This window comes from Urocitellus parryii, chromosome 12 (assembly GCF_045843805.1).
Source record: "Urocitellus parryii isolate mUroPar1 chromosome 12, mUroPar1.hap1, whole genome shotgun sequence".
Classification (NCBI taxonomy): Eukaryota; Metazoa; Chordata; class Mammalia; order Rodentia; family Sciuridae; genus Urocitellus; species Urocitellus parryii.
The window spans coordinates 67232594-67252963 of NC_135542.1; positions in this window are offsets into that span (position 1 = coordinate 67232594).

A 20370-nucleotide genomic window follows, 5' to 3' on the forward strand; every position below is an offset into this window, starting at 1 on the left:
AGCTTCCAGAATTATGAGCTGAGTAAGTCTTTATTCTCTATAAATTACCCAGCCTCAGGTAGTCAGTTATAGCAATAAAAAATGGACTAAGACACTCAATGGAGAAGACAGGCCAGGCCTGTGAGTACCACTGCCTCTACTGTGGTTCACTTTCCAACCACCCTGCTTTCCTTCCCAAAGTGCTCTATTCTGAAACTTTCAAAAATTTCTTATTAATGATGCACACACTCTATTATGATCCCAGTGGAGACACCCAAGGAAGCAGTCAGTCTCCGAAAAAGCTGTGAGGTCCACAGAGCTTAATTTATAGTACACCTTCCTTCTCCCTCCACTTGCCCAAGTCTTGCCCAAGCTCTCACACCTCTCGGTGGCCTCGTACTATTGGAGAACTCTCTATGGGGACTTGGGAGGGACTGGGAAGCCAGGTAAGAGGGCTGTCTTCTCTGAAGCAGGATTCGATAAGGCAGAACTCAGCTATCCCAGAGACCGTGAGGGGCTGAGGCAGTACAGGAAACAAACTGAGGGCTCTTAGGGGATCCAGCCTCCCTCCCCCACCCCAGCATTAAAGGAGCAGCTACTGGTCTCAGAGCACCAAGTGCTGACCCAAGGTGGCCTGGGGTAATACACCCTCACGTTCCACCTCAGACAGAAGCCTACCCCACGAATAAAGATCAAACCAAGTTAAGGACAAATGACACACTAAGTTTTAAGGACTCTCAGTATAGATTCATGAGTGGAAGCTCCCAAATAAACATGGGTAGAGAACCTACAGGTTCGATATGGAAGGAAGGGATTCATGCTGGAAGCCTTGGGCGTTTTGCCTGAGCCATTATGGAAAACCGAGAGAGGGAGGGGGATGTAGGAAAGCCTCCCTCAGGCTCTGAGGGATCTAGGTGCTCACTCCGTGACTGCCCCTCTCCCAATGCCCAGCTCAACCCTTCCCATCCAGCTAGCTGACTCCTGCTTCACCCCACCCCACCCTGTCTACACCACATGTTTACCATCTACACTCTGAAAGCTGCAGGCTTTCCAAGCCTCATATCCCCATCACTGAGGCCACATGGAAATGGCAGGCTGACTTCCAAAATTTCCTGTGAATTCAGAGCACTGAGCTGGCCCACGTGAAGCACCAGCCACTGTGGCATCAGAAGCTGCCTTGATACTATTATAGTTATCCTATGCTCCCACCTGGGTCTTCCATGATCGCTCCCTTGGAGGTGCTACCTGGGGCCCTGATGGGTCTGGACTGGTGGGCAAGGAGGGAAAGCTGTGAGCACGGTGCAGTGAGGTGCTCCCAGCTTCACAGGAGCTCCACACACTGAGTTTATGGTCTGAGGCAGCATCTAAGAATCCCCTGGGATCTAAGGACCTTTGCCGGGTTCCCAGGTGCTACTGATGCTGCTGTCCCAGGACCACACTGTGAACCACTGCTGTAGGATGAGGCAGGAGGGCCTCTTCCACTCTGTCACTGTGTATGTCACAGGGTGGGAAGGTGGGGCAGTCTGGTCCAGTCGCCTGTCTGGGCCTTTCGGTAAGCCACCAAGCCCTTTCAGGTGTTTCTTGTTCTTTTCTTCTTCCTCCTTCTCCATCCCCCACCCTTCTTCTATCTTATTCTTTTCCTTTCAAGTTTTTGTTTTTCATTTTTAGCTTCTAACACAAAGCCAAGACACCCTGCCTAAACCAGTAATGATGAGTTTAGGAGCTCCTCTTTTTGAGATAAAGGACTGCAGACCCTTGGAGGGTGTAACGTCCCACAACACTCAGCCTCCACACACCTGTCCAGACATGGAAAGCAGCCCCCAAGACTCCCTGCAAAACTTGGCTCCAGCCAGCACCCCAAACAATAGGTTCCTGTGGATATCCACCCACAGCACATCCACAGGCTCATCTCATTTTTATGAGGAGTGCAAACTCAATTTCTCCAGAAGCATCTACACCACTTTCCCTGTTGGAGCAAACCCTTAGGAGAAAGTGCCAGGACAATAGAATAGAATAATGCCACCTATTTTTTTTCTTAAAAAAGAAATCAGTGTGGGTTGATAAGAAAAACTAGACCTAGGCAGAGCAGGCAGCCCATACTGAGGAAATTCTACCATTTAAAGCATTTTATTTTAGAATAATTCTAGATTCATATAAGTTGCAAAGATAGTAAAGAAATTTCTCGTACACCCTCCACTCAGCTTTCCCCAATGTTAACACCTCACATAGCCAAGGTGCATATGTCAAAACTCAAAATTCATATTGGTACACTGTGATTAATTAAGCTTCCTATTTTATTTGGATTGCACCAGTTTTTCCACTAAGGTCATTTTTTATGTTCCAGGATCTGATTTGGCAAATAAATGGTTTTAGTAACTCAAAGAATGTGTAGGGAATGCTTTAGGTGCTAAAAACCACTATTAGGTGCTAAAAACCACTATGCCTTTGGAAAGTAAAGACTTTTTGATCTTGCGTCTCTAATATACCACTTTTCTGGGATCGGCAACTCCATGAATATGCTGTTAAATAAGATGATTCCATTACCTGTCACTTACAGAAATTCAAAGATCACAAGAAGGAATGTTTGTGATGCAGCATGACTAAAGTATGAGACTTCCCAGGAGGCTGGCAGAATGGGTGGAAGGACATTCCCACCAGACTCCTGCACTGCCGGCCACACACAGTATTTCTTAGACAGACTAACCATGGATCAGAGGACCTGAGGACCTGCGTTCCTGTTCTGGTGGTGTCCCTCTCCAGATAAGGTATCTTAGCGACTTCAGTGCCCCTCTGATCCTTAGTGCCCCTCACTAAGGGTGATGCTCAGGCTTTCACCTGCAGACTGCCTACTGTTTGCCATGCAGACTTGCCTGGAATGTGACCAGGAGCAAGAACAGACATTGCCTGAGATTGGAAGGTCATTACTTCCAATCTCATCCCCTGTTCCAGAGGTCTCACCTCAGAGGCCAAGTTCAGAGACAGGAAACATGAAAACAATTCCACAGATCGCTGTTTCCAGGATACCCAGCCGTCTATAGCCAATATGGCATTACTATCTCTCATCCCCAAGCCTTTCACCACGTTATACCCAAGGCCACTGCTATGGCTTGAATGTTTATGTTCCTCCAGAATCCATATGCTGAAACTTAATCCCCAATGCAGTCCTATTAAGAGGTAGGACATTTAGGGGGTGAGTACCCTGGCCAATGGGATTAGCTCTTGTAAAAGAGGCCCAAGGCAGTTTCTTTGCCCCTTCCAACACACCAAAACACATAAACAGGGCCTGGGGTTGTGGCTCAGTGGTCGAGCACTTGCCTAGCATGTGTGAGGCACTGGATTCAATTCTTAGTACCACGTGTTAATAAATAAACAAAAGGTCCATCAACAACTAAATACACACACACACACACAACAACAACAACAAGGCACCCTCCATGAGCAAAAGACTGAACTCTCCCCAGACACGGACTCTGCTGGCACATTGACCTTGGACTTTCTAGCCTCCAGAACTATAAGTAGTAAATTTTTTGTTGTTGTTTATAAATTATCCAGTACAAAGTAGTAATAACAGTCCAAATGAACTAAGCCACCAACAGCCATGGGCTGAATTTTTGTGGGAAAAGTGGTTTGGGTGGAGGAATGTCTAAGCACACAGGGATGCCTGCCATCTGACTGGTTAAACAAATGTAACCCATGTTCCAACCTCCCCCTACTCCCAGGCTCAGACAGGATGAAGACAGCTTCCCCAGAGGGCCAGAGAGATGAGAGCAGAGCCCAAGGAAGGGCCAATATGAAGCAGTGCAGAGGGTACTTCAGTGAGCTTCTGCAGGGTCCCCTACGTAGGCATGTGAGTGCTCAAGGAGCTGGAACTACGTAAAGAACGCATGACCCAAAATTCCACCACGAGGATGAACCAAGAGAATAGGTCCACATTGTGCCATGAGCCCATGCGCAGTGGATGCCTTGGGACAGACGAGTTCCTCTTCCCGGAGCTCTGCAGGGGAAGTGCTCTTGAGAGCAGTCAATGGCAGAATCCCATCGGGGTCTGCTTTGAAGGATAACACTTTCAACATGACATGAGTTCTAATGTAGGAAAATCATAACGTTTTCTCAACACTTTTAACAGTACTGACAACAAATATATGGGGGCAAGGATGTTTCCACACCCACAATTCTCCGAATTCTCCGATTCTCTGCAGACACCAAGTGAGTGCCCTACCATTCATTTCTAACACTACCAGATCTCACAAGTTAAGGGCCCAGTTTTACAAGATTTCCCCCACTTCAGTTGTCAATCACAAGTCTGACGTTGCCAACTGTACTTCTAACCAATTAGCTATAAATTGGGGTTCCCGTGACCTCCTCCACAAGTTCAGTAATTTTCTAGAACAGCTCACAGATCTCAGGGAAACGCTCTCATTTACCAGTTTACTACATCATAAAGGTCACAGGTGAGGAGGTCCAAAGGGTGAGGTCTGGAAAGATCCCAAGCACAGGAGCTTTTGCCCCAGGGGCTGGGGGGTGCCACCTTCCTGGCACATGGATGTGTCCATCAAGCTGGAAACTCTCCAAATTCCATACCTCAGGGATTTTTATGGAGGCTTCATGACACAGCCATAATTGATTATTAATTCCATTTCCAACTCCCCCGCCACCAGAAGACAGTGTCTAGGAATGAAATTCCAAGCTTTTGATCATGGTTTGTTCTTTCTGGGAACCAGCTCCCACCCAGGAGCCCATCTGGAGTCACTTTACTACAACAAATGACATCCCTATCACCCAGAAAATTCCAAGGGATTTAGGACCTCTGTGTCAGGAACCAGGATCTGTTAGAACAAAAGATGTTCCTCGCACCCCATCACTTAGGAAATCACAAAGGTTTTAGAAATCAAGTGTGTACATTTTGTGTCACACTGGGCCACACTGGCTCCTGTGGTTGAGAACCAGAGGTATTTGTCTCCCTCGGCTGTTTTATTCTTCTGTACCTCCCCACACTGCTTGGTAGGATTTCTGCCCACAGTGCATCTGCATGAACGGTGCTCACTAATTTACTGTCTGGGATTCGGATGACAGTGGTGGGAAGGGGGTTAGCCATGGGGAAGCCACAGATGGGCACCACCGCAAGGCCATAGGCATCTATGAGGGGGGTAACATTGGACTGAGTATGCTGAACCAAAGGCAGGGTGACAAGCAGAGGGACTTCACCTTTCTCTGAGGTCAAGAAATGGTGTGTGTATGTGTGTGTGTGTGTGTGTTTTCTGATCCTTCTTCAAGGGAAAAGGAAAAGAGAAAGAAAACAAAAATAAAAACCCATTCTCTGAAGGTTGAGGATGGCCAACACCTTCGATTTCTTCACTTCAAGTTTAACTATGTGGGTAGTCTTCTCAAGGAGAGAATAGAAAGTGGCTGCTCTCCATCTATTTATGGCGTTGGCGACAACTAATAGCATTTCTGTGAAAAAGAAATGGACCCTTGACATTAATTAGCTCCAGCAGGAAGAACCTCAAGTTGAAACAACTTGCCAACAAGGCTGGCAAGATGGCCCCTTACAGGTGCCGTGGGACAGCCACTGTCATTTCTATCCAGGTGAGGATCTCATTGAGGTCTTCCCATAGCAGGAATAGCTTTTCTGTGAAATTATTCAACAAATATTTACTTACTATGTGCCAGCCACTGTTCTGGATCCTTAAGATTCATCAGTGAGCAAAAAACAAAAACAAATCCCTGCCTTCCTGGAACTAAAGTGCCATTGAGGGAAACCTATAAATAATATTTAAAAATAAGTACATGTAGAGAATGTAAGGAAAGGATAACTAGTATGGAAGGAACAAAAAAGTAGAATAAGGTTAGGAGGTTTGGAACTTGGGGGAAGGCAAGTTGTAGCACACAAGCAAGTCAGAGACGATCTCATCTAGATGGTAACACCAAGCAAATATTTGAAGTAAGTGCAGGATATGAAGATGGGCATATCCGGGAAGGCGCATTCTAGGAGAGTGAACAGACAGAGCCAAGTGTGTAAGGTGGAGTGTGCCTGGTACGTTGAGGAACTGTAGTGGGGCCACTGGCTGGAGAGCAGAAATAAGAGGGAGAGTCGAGGAGATGAGCTCAGAGAGGTAGAGATGGGAGGGCCTGGCAGATGCATTTCTTTAGGAAAATGAGCCATGGAAGAGTTTTAAGAAGAGGAATGACATGATCTGATTTAGATTTTAAAAGTTTCCCTCTAGCTCCATTTTAAGAATAGACCTCAGAGAGAAAATTAGTAGAAAGCTATTATAATAATCCAGGTGATAAATGATGAAGATTCCAACCAGCCATGGAGATAATGAGCCTGAGCAACTAGAACAATGAAGTTTCCATCCAGTGAGGTGGAGACAGTTGTGGATGAAGCAAAAGGTCACCAGGTGGAGAAGGGCACCGGGGACATCAGGAGGGGATGTTGAGCTTAAGGTATCATCAAGTTGACTTCCAAGTAAAAGTCTGAAGATAACAATTTAAATTTGGGCATCAGTAATATATGACATGAAAAGCCATGAGACCTCCAAAAGAATTAGTACAAAGAAAAGAGGACCGAGGAATAAGCCAGCAAAGGGAACCAAAAGGGGCAAAGAGTGTGCTGTCTGGAGTCAAGTGAAGAACGCACAGTGTGGGAGAAAAGGCAATCACCTGTTCAAATGCAGCTGTCAGGACAGCTAAGTTGAGGACTGAAACACCACCACAGACCAGCAATACGAAGATTGATAAGAGCAGTGTGTTGATATTGGGGCAAAAGCTTGATTAGACTGGGCTTAAGAGAGAATGGGAAGAAATAAATGGGAGAAAGGGGAGCACAGACAACTTTCTGGAGGAGCTCAGCTGCAAATGGAGAGCAAACAAAAAGTTGCAGGCAAAGTAGGCTCAAGACAGGTATTTTTAAAAGCGGGAGCAGTAATGCCATGTGTATGCTGGTGGGAATGATTCTGGAGGGAATGAGCAAGTGAGGATGCAGGAGGGAAGCGGGACTGACATCCTTAAGCAGGTAAGAGGGGACAGCTCGCCATGTGCAGGTGGAGAGGTTGGCTCTACAGAGGTGCGTGACTGGTTCATCTCCGTTATAGCCAAGGAAACAGAGGACAAGAGGGCAGATGCTAGTGGTGGTTGGAATGGGGTTTTCAGAGAAAAGAAAAACAGGTCATCAGTCAGGAGTGATGTGGAAGGAAGGAGTCAGGGGCCTGCAGAGAGAAGTGATGGTAGAAGTCGTTCTCTAGGAGAGTGGGGAGGGGTAAACAGACTCAGAACGCAGAGTGTGAGAACCGGCGGCAACTAAGGGCCTCCTTGAAAAACGTGGGCATGAACTGAAAATGAGATCGGTCAGAATGGTTCTATTTTTTTTTCCCCCGAAATAAGCACGGAGTAAGTGGAGAGCTGGACGTAACCATGGTTGTGGCTTTGCCAAGACAGTACAACGAAATGAGGGGGACAAAGGCGTCAAAGGGATACGCAAGGGAGTGATTATAATGATTGACCATGGAATTTAACTTACGTTCTAGAAAGAAGGGTTTCCATTTTAGTAAGTGGGAACATGTGAGGTCTCTTACTTTGCCAAGAGTGAGCTGTGGATGGAAAAAGTCTGAGACTCACCGCCTGGAGCCATCATTAACTGAGTGACTCCCCGATGATTTAATGACGGTGACCTGCCTCCTGAACTTGCTCTCAAGATCAGCTTGCCAAGAGAAGGGATGCAGGGCAGGGGCTGGCCGTGGAACAGGGAGGTAAGGGGCTGTCACATTTCACCAAACTTGCCATGAGGCCACCACAGAGTGCCCCATTCACCCCAAAGACACAGTGCTTCCTGCCCCATGGCAAGTCTGGCCTCCCCGGGAGCAGCTCTAGCAGTTAACTCTGACCTCAGCCAGGCCTCTCAGCTCCTCCGATTTGTGCTGAAGGAGCTCTTCCAGGCAGTGGCCTGTCCTGCCTCTCTTCTTAAGGTTGACCCTCCCACCACCCAGTTTGTGAGCCCCACCTCAGTACGTGTCTTTAATTCCCAGGGATGTCTGAATCTCTGCCCCTGGCTTATGTGACCAAGTCCTTGTCTGTTCTGCTCTACTCTTCCCACCCCAACCAGTCCTGCCACACACCCAGGCTGGACCTCACCAGCCCACATCATTCCTGCACACGTGGTCCCAGGATTCACTGGCCTGGCCTCACCCACTCCACCAGCAATCAATCTCTAGGCCTGTTTTCAGGATCATGATAATAAAATTAGCAGCAACTATACAGTATAATCACTGATCTATTTAGCTTAGTTCCCGCAAAACCAGCACAGTATGTATAGGAGGTACTCAGTGAATACCTGAGAAATAAAGCAATAAATGAGTAGCATCTATCAAGTGGTTAAGTCCCAGGGACGATCTAAGTCTTTTTCCATATATTACCTAATTTAACTCTCCCAACAACCCTCTCTAAGAAAAGAAATGATACTGTCCTAATTTTACAGATAAAATTTTACAGATAAGGAAATTCAGATGCAAGGAATCACAAGGCTAATAAATGGCAGAAACAGATGTAGAACCCATTCTTTCTGCCATTTAAACCCAATATCCTATATTCATTTAGCCAAGAGAGTCCCCAAGGTCACTCTGGATCCACTGAGTAGAGAACAAGGGTTAGAAATCAGAGTCCCTCACCAGTCAACTATATTTCACGACACATGGCATAGCAACAACAAGCCCCTGGCTTGGACCCCCTACCCCAGCTTTGGGAAGCCAGGCTCCAGTGCCTGATGGCCCCATCTCCTCAGACAGCTCTTCCCAAGAAGTGCCAGATGACCATCAGATTCCCGGACAAGGACTCTAGAAATTCCTCCACTAGTGACCACACTCAGTCTGTTCCCTACACAGCTAGTCCCACTGTGTGTTCCAGGCAGATGTCTCAGATATGAGGTGGGACTTCAGTAAGCTGGCAGTCCAAAAGCCTGAGACTGATGCAGAGACTACCAGTTGTCCCCAAACATTAATTCCATTTTTCTTTAATAATAAAACTCACAAGCTTTAGATGGTAGAAGGTTGCACAGCTAAGTTATGAGCAATAAGATGACTCCAGAAGTAATGTGCTTTTTCTAGATCCATAGTTCTTAACTGAGGATGATTCTGTCTCCCAAGAATGTTTAACATCTGCAGATGTTCTTCATTGTCACAACTAAGGAGCATTACTGTGGGTGGAAGCCAGAGATACTAAACACCCTACAATGCATAAAACAGCCCCTCACAACTAAGAATTATCTGGCCCAAAATGTCAACAGTGTCAAAGGTTGAGAAATTCTGTTCTACATTATGCCCTTAAATGGAATGCACACAACTCCCCCTTATCTTTTCTTCCTCTCCTCCAGGCCACAAGTTGAGGAAAAGTGGGGACAGTCACCTTAGTTTAAGAAACTACATGCTTGGGGATGGCAGAGCCACCATAACAGCCCTGGACTGCCTACCCCTATTAGTACCATAAGAGAGAAATCATCTCTCTTGCTTCAGGCACTGTACTTGGGGTCCTTTTGTTATAGCAGTTTTTCCCATATACTAAGGTTTGTACACCTTGCCAAGGTCAGTCTGCAATAAATTCCTAGAGTTGCAAATAGCTCTTTTTTTCTCTCTCTCTCTCTGCATATCCTGATAAAACAGAAGTTAAGAGGGCAGCAACATGGAACCCTTGATATGGTTTCCAAAGTTATAAAAATACACCAGTCTCTGCCCTTAGACAGACCTTCCCAGACCATATCTGGTGCTTATCTGAGATGATCTCTAATCCTGGTTTAAACGGGATTTTAACTTAGCATAACTTGGTATAATTCTTTCTCTCCTATTCCCTTTTCCCCCTCTTGTTCTTTCTTTCCATAATATCCTGTGGCAGATCAAGTAACATCCTCCACCAAGATACCTACATCCAAATCTCTAAAACTTGTGAGTATGTTGTATACATATTACAAAGGGAAATTAAGATTTCAGATTAAATTAGGATTCCAATCAGCTGTCAAACTATCGAGGTTTTTCCTGGATTAGCCAGGTGTCCCCAATGTAATCACAAAGGTCCTTAAAAATGGAAGAAGAAAGCAAGAAAGGCAGAGGCAAAGTGATGCAGTGTAAGAAAAACGTGATTGGCCATTGATGGTTTTGAAGATGGAAAGGGCCACAAGCCAAGGAATGCAGGCATCCTCCAGGAGTTGGAAAAGAACAGGAAACTTATTCTCTTCTAGAACTTGCAGGAGGAACTGCAGCCCTGCGGACACCTTGATATCAGACCAGAGACCCCTTTAGAACTTATGACCTCAAGAACTCCAAGAAAATGTCTGTTGTATTAAACTCTAAGAGTGAGGAATTTGTTAGAGCAACCACAGAGAAAGAATATTCACCTCCTTCTCCCTTCCTCTTCCTTCCTTCTCCTATATCTCTTTTCAATTTCGCTTCCAGGGATCTATTAATTCTCTAGGAAAGTCAGACTCAGGAAAGAGAACCATGCCCCAGTTGTCCTAGGTCTGGGCTCTCCTTGCGTCCACCAGCAGGACAGATTGAACACCAAGAGAAGGAACAGTGGTTATGCTAGGTTAAGGGATTCATAGATTCAGGACTAATTCCTCTTAAGATTTGAAACACATTTCATTGCACACAAGGTCCTGCAGCAAGTCACCTAGTCTGCTCCATATGAAATCCAGGTCATTGCTAAGATGGTCTGCTTCCAAAGGTGCTGTGTCCAATGCCAAAGGGACCAGTAGGCCACAGCCACACTCTATGGCAGCGGAATTAGCCAACCCTCTAATTCCAAAGTGTTTAGCTTTGGAGCACAAAAAGTTAAACACCTTCTTGCAACACATTGTAAACATGTCAGTGTGTTTAACATGTTAACCGTGCTCTGTTCTCCTGCCCATGTGTTTAGAAAAGAAACAGGTTATGATGTTTAACTAGTAAATGGATGTATGTGCTCATAGCAGCTAACACTTTTTAAACACTTGTGGATGCTTAAAATTATGATGTGTTTAAGATTCGTACACGTTTGCTTTTCTACACTCTTAATCCAGTGAGTGCTTGCCGCACTTTTTTCTAATCGCAAAGGTTTGTCCACCTTGCAGGCCAGTCTGCAATGATGAGTTCCTAGAGCTGCCAATTGTTCTTTTTAATTTTTTTTCTTAGCATTTCTTTCAGATGCAGACCCCCTTTGCAGGGGAAAATGCTACCTAGGCATGTATAAACAATGAGCATTCTCTAGAGGATTTCTGGAGCCTTGCTCAAAGGGGTTTCACTGGCATCAGCTGCAAGACTTTACCAATTTCACTATGTGGTTCAGAAAATGAAAACTGAAGAGGCTCCGAGTCCTGTGCAGGCTGCACAGAAGCACGTGGAGGAACTGGAGGGTGAGGCCAGGTCTCCTTGCTGCCCAGGGCTCTGTCTACTTGTCTTCCCCACCCAGTCTTTCCAAACAGTAGCTGGGAAGGCCTCGGTTCCTGCCTCACTCTTCCTGGCATGGGCTCAGGTGCAATCATGGAGAGGGTGGTTAGGGGACGGTGTCCATCTTCCAGCTATCCAGTGCCCTCTCTGCACTCTCAGGCCAGGACTCTGGCCTCTCTTGTCCAATGACTCTCATCATCTCCACTATCTCCCTCATCCTCCCTTGTGCTCGCCACATCTCCATGTCTTACTTTCAACCACAGCTCCTGCTGTGACCTCTAAATGACCAACAGACTCCTGTTCTAACCACCCGTTTTTGTTGCCAATATTGCTCTCTGTCTCTATGCTCCAGCCCCTGGCCTCCTTTTAGTCCTTGTTACTTCCTGTCCCAGGGAATTTAAGTATGCTGCTCTCTCTGCCTGAAAGCCATTCCTTTCTTGGTTCTCTTCACCTGGCTGTTCTTCACGGCAGTGGCTCAGGAAGGCTTTCAATCCAGGTCATATCCTCCTTCTCAATGCCATCAGAGCACTCTTGGCTTCTCCTCTTATAGCACCTAATTACCATTTATTTAGGTCTGCCTTCTACCACTAGGCTAAATTTCCAATGAGGACAGGGTCTATGACCCGTCTTGTTCACCATTGTATCCCAGCACCCAATACCTGACACATAGTTAGCACCTAATGAATGCTTGTTGAATGGCCAATGGGACTTCCAGCTATCCAGTCAGTCTTGAAGAAATGGAAAGAAAGGTTGCATTATGAGTTGGGGGCTGCGAACATAGTTTCCCACCTGGTGCAAACTGTTTAATTTCTCTGACTCTACGTCTGGCTGCATGCCAGTTCGGCAAATGTTTATTGTTCTGGCCCTGTGTATAAGGGCTCTGCTAGGCTCTCTTGGTGTTTGCAGAAAGGAAAAAAAACCACAGTCCTTACCCTCAAAAGGTTTGTAGTTTAGCATGAAAAAAATAGAACTTCAACATTAAAAAACCACAATTTCAAGGTAAACTTAATAATGCTCCAGGATAATTGGAAAGGACTAGAGAATAAATAGAAGTAAGAACTCATTTGCAAGTGACAGACTGAGAAAGTTGTACAGAGGAAGGGACATCTGGACAAACCTCAAAACAGGTAGGACTTCAGCAGGCCAAAGGTGGGGGAAATGAGAAAGAATCTTTTCACTAATGCAGTGACATGAAAGGCACAGAGAGACAGAGGTGCTAAGGAGCATCCAGGATCTAGCTCAGCTGCCATGTGTGAGACTCAGGAGGAGAGGAAACAGGAAAGGTAGATTGGTGTCACATCAAGAGGACAAACTCCTGATGTAGCAGGGAGCTACTGGACAGCAGTGAGCAGGGAAGTGACCGATGAGAGTTCCACTGTAGGGTGGTTAATCCAGTTGCTGGCATAGGGAGGGATGATCAGTCGACATAAGTAAAGTCATTCAGGAGAGAAGGAGAAGACAGGTGACAGTGAGAGGGGGCAGAGGCTGAGAGCAGGGACCTTTCGAAGACAGAAGCAGCTGGACTAAGAAGACAATTAGATTAAAGGCCAAGCGAAAGAGTGAAGCCCAGCAAAGATGTCAAGGTTGCAAGCTTGGATCATTAGGAGCAGGATGTAACAGACGGAAGAGACCAGAGGGTAAGAGAAATGGGAGAAATGGGAGGATCAGAGAGTATATTTAAAGCCACTGTGAAAACATCTGCAGGCAAAGGAAATGCAGGTCTTGAAACTGGAACGTGGATTAACCGGTCCCCACCTGGACAAGTCAAAGGAGATGTGAACAGAAGGAACTCTGGGGCATAGGACTCACTTTGTATAGTAAGGCGTGACAATTTATATGTTTATTACTGTAACAAAACATATTTTTAAATGTTTCAGAAGTGAAGATGGAGAAAGTACATCTACTCTGTCTCTCTCCTTAGAGACTAGAAACCCAAAATCTAGCGGCTGCTTGTATTCCCAAGTGTTAAAACCAACCCACAGAGAAGCTGGTTGAAGGTCCTTGAAAGAGACAGAATGATTTCAGGGTCAGCAGATAGTAGTGGCAAAGGAGCTGAATAATCCCTGTGGACACAGCAAAGAGAGAAGTAGGATCTTTACTCTCTCTGGCACAACTGGCCTCATCCAGCCAAGTCCTGACCAGATGCAGAGGCAGGTGCATTCCCATCTTGTTCGTGGTGATCCCTCTCATCACACAAATTCTCATACCAAGTGCACACACATTTGTATGCACACCCGCATGCACTTACTACCGATGTCTGGGTTCTATCTGCAGAGATTCAGACTGGTCTTCTAGTTTCGTAGCACCCTTTGAGTTTGGTCAATGCGAATTATGCACACAGAGGATCCTCTCCCAGCAAGCAAGGCTGAGTGCCAGATTCACCATTAATGAATTTGCCAAGTGAATTCTACCTGGTAGAGACCCAGGTCAAAGAGAAATGAACAGATTCCTGAAGGGAATCTTAGAAGGACAAAAGATCCCAGGCCCTCAAAACCAGTATTTTAAAAACATTTATCTCTTACTTAGAGAAAAAAAGAAGCTTATTTTATAATGATAACAAATAGTCAACCTATTTTTGTTAATAGAAACTATTCTAAGCCAGATTGTGGCACATGCCTATAATCCCAGTGACTCAGGATGCCAAGGCAGGAGGAGTCCAAGTTCAAGGCCAACCTGGGTAATTCAGTGAGAGCCTGTCTTAAAATTAAAAAAAAAAATTATTATTATTTTTGTACTGGAAATTAAGCCCAAGGGCACTTTACTACTGAGCTAAATCCCTAATCCTTTTATTTTAAATTCTGAGACTGACCTATAACTTGCAATCCTCCTGTCTCAGCCTCCCTAGTCACTGGGATTACAGGTGTGTACCACCATGCACAGCTTCAAAATAAAAATGTTTATAAAAAAGATTGAGGATGTAGCTCAGGTAGAGCACTTGAGCATGCATGAGGCCCTGGGTTCAATCTCCAGTTTGACCAAAAAAGAAGGAAGGAGAAAAGGAAAGAACAAAGGAAAACCTTTTCTAAATTAAAATAGGATTTCAGACACTGAACGTGCCCTTAACACTTCAGTGAAGCATTTGGAACAGGCTTGCGTTTTCCAGTTTCCTCAGCTCTCAGAAATGGACAGCATTAGTCTCTCATGCTCACTGAGGTCTGAGGTAACTTCTGTGGAGACAGTTACAAAGTCATATTCAAATATGATTTAAATGTCTGTTTCTCAAGCATTCCATTTTCTGTAATCCCACTGGCATCAAGTGGTGGAAGGCTGGTTCCCTGCAGGCGGCCTCCCAGACAGGGAGTTGGTATTCTATAAAGCTCTGTAGTTTTCTGAACCACTTAGCTTCTTGGGAGGTATATTAAAATATTTAAATTTTAGATAGCAAAATAAATCACTCATTTCCTGAGAATAGCATCACACTCCGTGTATGATTCAGTTTCAGAATTTCATCTGATGATGCCTGCCAGTCTGGGGCCCTTGTCAGCTGGATAGTCTCGGGATGGGTGGGGACTCCCACACTGCACAGCACAAAACAGGCAAATGTGAATTAGCAAAGCACTTGATGGACGTGGGCCAGTGCAGTGAAGACTGTTTTCTATGCCTCTCGAATGTGCTATGTCCATGAGAGCATGGTGGACTCTCCCAGTATGCACGAACTGTTGGTTCTCATCCTTTTGCTAGCACGGGAAATCGCTACTCCTCATGGCCCATAGAGCAGCAGAGAACACGTGCTGGCTCTGGCTGTGGGCTGAGAGAGGAAGTGACTCCTAGAGTGACGTAGTACAAGCCCATGCATGGTTTTCCCTCTCCCTTCCTCTGCCTCATTGATTAAGGAAGCCATGTGTTTCAGAAATACAACCCTCATGGGTCTCTGAGTTGGTTATATGAAAGACATTTGCTTTGCAGAGGATCAGGGCTGGTGTAAGTGTTAAGGAAACCTTGTGTGTTAAAACTTGGATGTGTGACGATCATGTGTGGAAATGAGACCACACCAACTTTTTTTTTTTTAGACATTTTAGTTCCTATAATGAATTGGTGACTGTATACATTTTCTATTGCTGCTGTAACAAAACTCAGTGGCTTAGAACAACACAAATTTTGATTTATAGTCATGGTGATCAGAAGTCCAAAGTCAGTCTCACTGTGCTAGTATCAGTGTGTTGGCTGGGCTAGTTCTTTTTGAGGCCCTGCAGAAGAATCCATTTCCTTGCCTTTTCCCACTTTTGGAGGTTGCTCACTTTGGCTTGTGAGCCCTGCCTCCGTCTTCACAGTCAGTAGTGTGGCATCTTCAAATCTCTCTCTGCTTTTGCTTCTGTGGTCACACCGACACTCTTGCCTTTCCCTTATAAAAGACATTTGTAACTCTATTGGGCCCAAAATCCTTAACCAAATTACATCTACAAGATCCTTTTTATCCTGTGAGGTAACATATTCACAGGCTCAGAGGATTAGGTCATAGATAGCTTTGGGGGGCATTACACAGTCTTTCACAATGACCCACACATTGGCTTGTCCAGTATCAATCTGATAGTCTTACTATCAATCTGATGGGATATGGTCAGCAGCCAGACAGTTTTCTCCAAGGAATATGCCTCTGGGTTGTGGTTTGGGTCTAGGATCTCCTTCCAAGGCTCATGGGTTGAAGATTTGGTCCCCTGTACGGCAGTGTTCATGGGGCCTTCAGGAAGTCATTGGTCATGAGGACTCTGATCTCATCAATGGATTAATCCATTTACAGATTAATAATTTTATGGCATATGTTGGGAGGTAGTGGAAACTAGGAGTTGGGGCCCTAGTGGGAGGAAGTTGGTCACTGGGGGGGTTGCCCTAGAAAGGGATATTTTTGTCCCCTTCTTTCTCTCTCTGCTTCATGACTGCCATGAGGTGAGGGGCTGTCCTCTGCATACCCCTCTGTCATGATGTTTTGCCTTGGAGCCAGACAACTATGGACTGAAATCTCCGAATCTATGAGCCAAAATAAATATGTCCTCCTAGGTTGTTTTTCTCAGGTATTTTTCCTGGTGGTAGAAAGCTGACTAACACACTCCACGATGCCCACAGCTATGCATCTTTCCTTTGAAACACATATAGTTCCACACATGAGAACTGATTGTGGGGAAATAATCCGAGATGTTTATGAAGGATTACAGATTTTAAGAAAAATTGGAAACAACCAAATGTGTAACAACAGAAAAATGTGCAAAGAACTTCTAGAATACCCCACGTATGAATATTATGCAGCCATTCAAATGTTTATGAGAAATTTTTACAACTAAACCTTATCTAGTTTTTAAAGAAAATTATATATTTATATGATCTCAACTCTGAGAAGAAAATGTGTACAGGAAAAAAATTGTGGACTTGTTTATTCTAAAATGTCTACAGTGGGCTTCATTTTATTTTTTCATTCTTTCACTTTTTAAAATGTCTGCAAAGATCAAGGACTACTTCTGTAACAGCAAGGATCTCCTGGTGTTAATAATAGTTCATCAGAGTGGACAAGAGTAATCTGCAGGTCCCAGAGAACTGCTATTCATTAGGAAAGGTGCTCTACCGTCTGTCTGCAGGCACCTGAGGATTAGTGGCTGTGTGTGTTCTGCTTCCCTGTGTTCAGATCCGTCTGTCCTTCTACCTCCTTCCTTTCTGTGTATTAACCTTGAGGGAGCAGCTAGGATCTCTGCAAAATGCAGGGACCCACTGATCACCCTGGATGATGAGGTATAAGGTGAATAAGGTCAGAGATGTCACTTCAACAGTTACCACATGTTCCTGTTCAGTTTAGCAAGGAGATGATCAATGGAAGGTATTGGGTGTGGGTATGAACAAGTACACATCATCAAGGATGGCCAGAGACGAAGTAAAAACCCCAAATCTCAAGCAACAGCTCCACTGCCCTGAAGCAGTGCAGGCTTGAGAATGAGATGGAAATAAGTGATATCCAATTTTGTAGAATGAGTGGGAAAATGAGCACATTCAAAGGTAGCTAAAGGAAGTATAAACTGTTGAAAACCATACTGTATAGCTGTAGGTAGTCTGCATCAAACTACAGGAATGTTTGTATCCTGTGGACCAGTATTTCCACTTCAAGAAATTTATCCTAAGATAGGAAAAATAAAAATCTAAATGTGTGGCTTTATGAGTCCCCCACAGTGGAATACTATGCAGCCATTAAAACCATGTTTGAGAAGAACAATTAAGAGATGATATCTATTGTATATGGCCAAGTTTTAAAAGCAGGATATAAAACTGTATATGCAACATAATCTAATTTTGCAGGAAATAAATATATATAAACAGATAAATATATAAATAGATGTTCTGTCACATACAATAATATGTTTTCAACTCAGCAATAACAGTTTTTCCTGATTGGCACCTCTAATTCTTTTTTAGAACAAGGCAGAATATGTAGCAAACATGCATGTCCCAGGGAATTCTGGCCTTGCTGCATGACTACTAGAGGAGAACAAGCTTCATTTGGCTGGGTACATTTTATAAATTTAGTTTTTAAGATGCAGCCTCATGATCAGATTAGTCATACTTCATAAATTCCTGCTGTGTATTTCTATAGGGAAACTTCATGCACATTTAATTGTCTTTCTTAAAGAATTAGCAAAAAGTAGACTTAGCTTGATTGACTTCATCTTGTATTAAGGGTGTCCGCATGCAGCAGGTTTGTCCATAATTCCTCTTTAGATTCCAGGGATGTGTCTAAGGCTGGTTTAATGATGGTTACAGAGGCTCAGCAGAACTCAGGGTCAAGCAGAACAGTGCCTCCCAGCCCTCGTTTCCCCACTGTCTGACTAGACAGGGGTGGTAGGTTGGTCCCACCGCCTTGATGTGTGAGGTGCCAGCTACATCTGATCTGGTACAGTGTCTTCTTTGCCCTCTTTTTATTGCTACAGCTGTAGAGAAGAGTCTACTTTTTCCATGACAAATGGTCACCATGGTGACCGCAGCTTTGCAAGGCTCGGGGAGCCAACTCCAGTGGTAGGACAATCTTCATAAAACACCAAGCTGCCTGTGCAAGTGGCCTGAGTACAGGGACACCCCGAAATCTCCCTGCTCTGGAGCCTCTCATGCCCCCTGCAGACATCACCGTCTCCCATGAAGGCTCCTGTTCCTTAAGAAGAGATAGTCATCAGTTGCCCCCTTTAAGTGTCAATGGGCAAGTGGGACAGGATAGCTGCTGTGGTCTGGGGTACACTGCACTGAAGCCCTAGCCCCAGACCCGTCCTCGGCAACTCCTCCTTCCTCCCCTAGTCTCCTTCCCTACTCATCCTCTGCCTGATCCCTGTGTAGATGTGCTGCCCTCCGTGTCAGCTCCTTGTCCTACTATAACTTCCAGATCATGGGTCTCCCTGCTGAGCCAAAGCCTGGGCTCCTTCTGCCTGCCACCCTTGAGAAGAGTGAACCCCTTCACTGCCAAACACTTTAACAGGTCTGAATTAATAGCTGATTACCAAGAAGAAGGGGGCAGGGGGAAGGGGCCCAGGGGAGACTCTGGGCAGCGGCAGGAATGATGCCAAACCTCCACCCTGCACCCCATGAAGTCATGGCTACAGTGTAGTAATGGGGTTTGGCTGGGTTCCCTTATCATTGGCCTTCTTCCCTTTGGTTCTCACCCCAAAAGTCCATTTGCAAGGACACTGCTTATCTTAGACCATGAGCTCCTTAGAAGGTGGAATGGGTTGACCCCCAGCACAGGGCTAGACGAAGCCATTTAAAGTCTATGAGGAGAGGAAGGAGAGAATAAGGGAAGAAGAAAGAGGGGGAAAGAGGCAGAAGGAGATATGCTTTTTCACCTGGCCTCCATGCCTCTGTTCATACTGAAACCTACAGAGGTTGCCACATATGAACTTCTACCTGTTTCTGCCCTGCCCTTGCTGCTGTTGGCTCCCTGGTCTCGCCATCTGGCAGTGCCCTCACAACCCAGCCTGCTCACAGCTGCTGTGGCCGTCCACTGCATGTGCATCCGTCTTGGGTCCACACCTCAATTGTGCGCTGATCTTCTCACCTCCCTGTGGTGACTAATGGACGCTGGCTGCAGCTTTGATTGATTGAGTGACAGAGTAGCCAGGGTCTGAGGCACCCTAGTGGCTCTTTGGAGAAGAAAGGAGAGTCCAGGGCACATTCCAAGCCTTGTCAGCGCTGGCTTAGCCCCTTGTGGTGTAAAATCTCACGCCTGGAGCCCTGTACTCTCCTGGTGCCAGCTGCAATTTTATTGGTGGTCTGTGACTTCAAAGGCCTCCCCTTCTGTATGGCTGGGCTAGGCAGGCTGAGCAGGCCTGTGCCCAGGGCACTGAGGAATTCCCCTGGGGACCTGGACCCAGCCTTCTTTCTAGCCTGCCCTGCCTCTTTCTTTCATATCCATAAAAAAATCACTTTCCCAGTTCACTTTGTGGCCATGCAGATGGGGAGTAACCACCTATTTGGGAGACTTCATCAACCTACATGTCCCAGGTGTGCAGGCAAGACACTGCCGACCAAACATCTGTTCACTGTCCCAACAAGTTCCATTAATTTTTTTTTTTTTTTTGGTACTGAGGATGGAATCTGGGTCCAATTTACTATTGAGCTACATCCCTAGTCCTTTTTTTCTTTTCAGGCAGGGTATAGCTAAGTTGCTCAGGCTGGTATTGAACCTGCGATCCTCCTGCATTAGCCTCCTGAGTCACTGGTCTATAGAAAGCTGCTGGTGTCTCTCTCTGGCAGTCCTGAAACTCAATGAAATGTTCAAGACGCACTCAGCATTAGAATCTCAACTCTGATATTTCAATAAGCTGTGTTCCTTTGGGAGATCCCCAACCCCTCTGTGCCTCAGTTTCCTCATGGGGATTAGTTAATACATTTGAATAGTTCCTGGCACCTGGTAGGTGTTTTGGAAATGTCTGTTATTATTATTATGGTCATGCATATGCCTCATCTTGTTGACCGATTCCACATGAGTACATATGCCCTGCCAACAAATGAGATGACAGTG